The sequence below is a fragment of the Cicer arietinum genome, chromosome 2, assembly GCF_000331145.2.
Source record: "Cicer arietinum cultivar CDC Frontier isolate Library 1 chromosome 2, Cicar.CDCFrontier_v2.0, whole genome shotgun sequence".
NCBI lineage: Eukaryota > Viridiplantae > Streptophyta > Magnoliopsida > Fabales > Fabaceae > Cicer > Cicer arietinum.
In genome coordinates, this window is record NC_021161.2 from 36,256,615 (window position 1) to 36,261,718 (window position 5,104).

Below are 5,104 nucleotides of genomic sequence, written 5' to 3' on the forward strand. Positions count from 1 at the left end.
ATATATATATATATATATATATATATATATATATATATATATATATATTAACTAGTTTAATAACTATAGATTAAAAATATGATACTTTTACTCATTTATCGAACTTGTGTTTGATAATTTGTAAAATGTTTTACTAACCCAACTCGTAAGTTAGCTCGAGTAGACTTTATTGTTGCTAGAATTCTTATAAAGGGGATGTATGTCACCACAATCAGATAAAGTAAAGTAAGTATTGGGTTCAAAGCTGGTATTTTAAAGTGAAGTATCGAGTGATAGATACGAAAAAAAAATGATGAGGATGTGGATGTCAATTACTTGAACGTGGGGGTGGTGTCCACTTGTAAAGATTTTAATGCTCAAGTTAATGACGATTTTGACAGAGACTTTTGATTCAAATTATTATATAAGTTCAACTCGATTTTTCAATGTAATTAGAACTAAATCGACCATTGAACTAACATACTTACTAGTCTAAAGTTCAAAGACCAGGCTGAGGTCCGACCATTTTTAATTAAAAATATATTTCTTAATTTTTAATCCTATATAATATAATGGCTAAATTACATATGTGGTCCCTTAACTTAATTTCAGGTAACGTTTTAGTCATTTATCTTTCTTTTTCCCGAGTTGGTCGTTTATTTTAATTTTAAGTGACAATTTGATATTTTATGTTTTAAAATTTTATCAAATCCTATAAAATTAATAATCATCTTCAATATAATGCAAATTTTATCAAATTCATAACTCAAATATTCAAATACACTCATATTTTCATCTCCAACAACATCAAATAAAGAATGAAAATATGAGTTTATTTCAAGATTTAAGCTATTAATTTGATTAAATTTGTATTTTATTGAAGATGATAATGAATTTTATGGGTTTTGTTTGAAAAATTTGATGATTTTTTTGAATTTTTGTAAAAAAAAAGGACAACATTGTTGACATTTTAAAACATAAAATATCAAATTGCCACTTAAAATTAAAATAAAGGACCAACTCGGGAAAAAAAATATAAATGACTAAAACGTTACCTGAAATTAAGTTAAGGGGCCGCATATGTAATTTAGCCTAATATAATAATTAATAAACAAAATATTGCACAATTTTGCACCATTAAAATTAAATTCCACATAAAATCTCATAGATCAACATATAAAGTTAACACATTACACATTAAAATTGAATACAAATCAAATTATATAACTCTACTTGTATCATATCTTGTCCCTACTCCTCTCATTGATGAGATATCATGATATGATAAGTTAAAGTTGAAAGTTATCTTGAGTTTATAATTAAAATCTTTTATCTGAATTTGAGTTGGATAAAAAACATCATAATAGAATTAGAACAACCATTTTAATGATTTACCTCTAGCTATGAAATATAATTTAAAATATAAAAAATTAAAATCTAAATATAAATAAAAAAGAATTTGATTTTAAAATAAACATATTAATTTTGTATGATTTTATCACATGTATAATTTTGTAATTAATATAATATAAAAATGTAAAAAAATATTGATATAGAATATTTAAAAATAAAATTGTTATTAAAAGTTTACAATGAATATTAATTTATATTTTTAATATTAAATATAATTTTCTTGCAAGGTTAGTTTCGTCATTTACATAAATATGTCTCATATATTTATTTAGTTTATGTAACACATATAATAGAGTTATTTAGTTAGACAATATTTTTTTTTAATTGACAATATTTGTTTAGTTGTATTAATGAAGTTTGTAAAATTAATATAATTTCTTTTAGTATTTTTTGTTAATTTAAAAAATTAAAAATATTACAAATTAATTTATAAAAAAAATATACAATTATTTCACAAGGTAATTTTATTATTTAAATAACATGTATGCATTAAATACATTATCCAATAATTTTTATCATGTTTATATTTTATCCATATTCAGCTCTCTATTTTATTATGTTTCTATCATATAATGCACATCAACTTAAAATAATATAAAAGAACATCCATTAACAACATAAAAACTAAATAGTTGATGCAAAGTCAAACCATCAATTATCATAGTCATTGAGGTTTGTTTCTTCATCTTCAAGTATGACACTAGAAATGAGAACATCTTCAACTTCTTTATTTGAACCAGCATCATCTCCTTCAACATGAAATGATATAGTGTCAAGTCCTCAATTACCTAGTCAAATAGGAAACAAGGTTAACAAAAAAAAAAATGTAACAAACAAGTTTAAAAGTAAATTTGATTCTTTCAAGTAAATACAAAACATAACTAAACATTAATCTTTACTTTTATCAATGAATCATCAACTGTTAGAATTACATTATCATGAAAAAGAATACTCTCAAACTCATTAATATCAAATTCAAGAGGTAGTTCTTCCTCGAATACCATAAAATCAATTTTATCAATGGATTCACAATCAATTGAATCATTACATAATTTTTTGAACTTCCACCTACAATAAAACATAATACCAAATTGAGATGTTATTATATACATTAAACAGAAACACTAATTGTTTGATTTTCAACATAAATTTTTTTGTACCTATTCATCAAGATCACTAAGTCTTTGATGTTCAGGTCTATTCATTCTCTTTGTATGGACATGTTCACAAATGTTCCAAATTCTCTCAAAATATGTGCGTTACCCCATACATTTTTCCCTGTTTATCTACAATAAATGCATTGTAGTATATAAGGGAAGAAACATGCATAACTATTTAAATATAAAATATTAAAGTTACGATTTAGTGCTCACCATATGATATTGTTCTTGTCACATCAAGAACTTACTTAAAGAGCTTATGTTGTTGTTTGCTCTTGCAAGAAGTTGCTTCATTCTATATATTTCCCTTCCTTTACAACTTATTATTTGATCATGTATACTTTTAGTACTTTACAAATTCATTTTTCCACGAGTTCTTAACCCTATTTTTATTTATTTATCTGAAATTTATCTTTCTTTGGTTGTGCACTTTTAGATGAGATTTGTCTCGATGTACATATTTGAACATGTCGATATAAAAATTAAAACATTCCTTCATGATTCATCATTATCATTCTACTCTCTATCTCACTAATACCTAAATTACACATCAATCAACATCATGTTTCCACACTTTATCATTGGTTGATTAAATGATGTGTTTCTTAATCTCTTCTCATTGTTTTATTTTATATTTTTTTTTCTTTTTTGTTTATTGGTACGATCTAAATCTTTACCATGGATGTCATTGATTTTTAAATATTATGGTCCGGATGTGACTTTAACATAAAGGAGGTTGCCACAAATATTTTGTATTGGTACTATCTAAATCTACACTTTGAATCTGAATTGACACAAAGTAGATCTTACGATTTTTACACATGTTGAGAGGATGTTATAACTTAAAAACCTACATCAATTTAAATGTCATAGTTCACTTGGAACTAAATAGATATATGGTATGTGATTGATTTACAAATATTTCTAATGATTCTTAATAGAGAGGGTATTTCAATTTCTATATTTTATTCAAGACTTTTTTTGAAATGTATATTTTGAATTTTGAACATGTTTGTTTCTTTTCTTTCTTTTTTCTCTATTTTAAAGAAAACTACTTCGTACGATCAATTAGTCACATTTCATAAACTAATTTTATTTTCATTTTTATGTGGTTATATTTGTTTTCAATGGTTTTTTATATTTTTAGTTTGATATTATTTGTTATGAACATAGTCTTAGATCTTTATTTTTGACATATTTGTTACTGTGGATTCAATCACCAACTTCAATAATTTATATGAAGTTCATTATATACCTTTTAGAATTTATCTCTTGAGAAAAGTGTCTTTGTCTTGAGCTGAAGAGTTGTTGTTGCGTATAAAGAGTCATTGAGTATTTTGACATCACATGACTTTACAAGCAATATTGTACTTTATACTTTCAAATGATTGTTTGATCTCATATTGTTGATTATCCTTGAATTATTTTTAAGTTGTACCAAAGGAGGAATGTTGGATCAAAGAAATGATCAAAGTTGAATGTTTTGCTTGTGTCTTCATATTTGAAATGTTTAGAGCATTGATTTAGAACCACTTGTGCTAAAATCGTATATGTGGTTTATCTTCTTATTAAGAAGATGACTTCACCGAATGATGTGAACACACAACTTAGACTAGAATGTCGATGCTTTGATCAATTTTACTTTCTTCTAAGTTACAACTCGTTCAATGATCAACAAAACATATATTTTTGTTCATTAGTTAATAGTATATTTCATGTGCTTCACTCATAAAATAATTATCACTAAGTCATATTTGTTTATGTTACTTATGCTAGATAATCAATAACATAAATTATTGTTTTGTATTAAACTAATATGCCCACTTAATGCAATCAATTATTAGATAATTGTTCTCTTACTTTGGTATCATCAAAACTTCAATAATGTGTATTGTATCTGAATCAATCTGGTTCGTACAAGGGCATGAATCATGATGCGAGTGGGATATCAAACCTAAAGAACATTAGAGACGAGATAATAACAACATAGTGGAAACCACTATCTAGTATTGGGTAAAGAAGAAAATAGTAAAGGCTTGGACAGATCGCGTAATGCATACTAGAAATAAGACCACAAGAAAGGTTAAGTCGATCTACGAGAGGTTAAAGAGATTGTTACTTAATAGTCAAAGTGATTTATGTAAATGTTGGGTATCAATTAAGAACAAGTTAAAGTTGCGATACACTAAGATTCATGCCTCATTCTAGAAGAGCATATTAGAACACAAATACAAACTAAATGTTCTATATCTAAGATTGGTGAGAAATATTTCAAAGAGTGCATTTAATTTTATTACATGTGAAGATAAACGAGTTAATTTTGTGGTTTTGAGTTTTTTATCCTTTTGGTGTCACAATCACAATGACACACATGTTACCATGTGCTCGTATACTTGCTAAGAAGATAGTGCAAGGTGTAACTATTCGTTTGGAAGAAGTTGCAGTTTGATGATAATGATGATGATAAAATAGAGAAAGAACATCAAGATATATATATATATATATATATATATATATATATATATATATATATAAAAAAAAGAGAAAAAAAA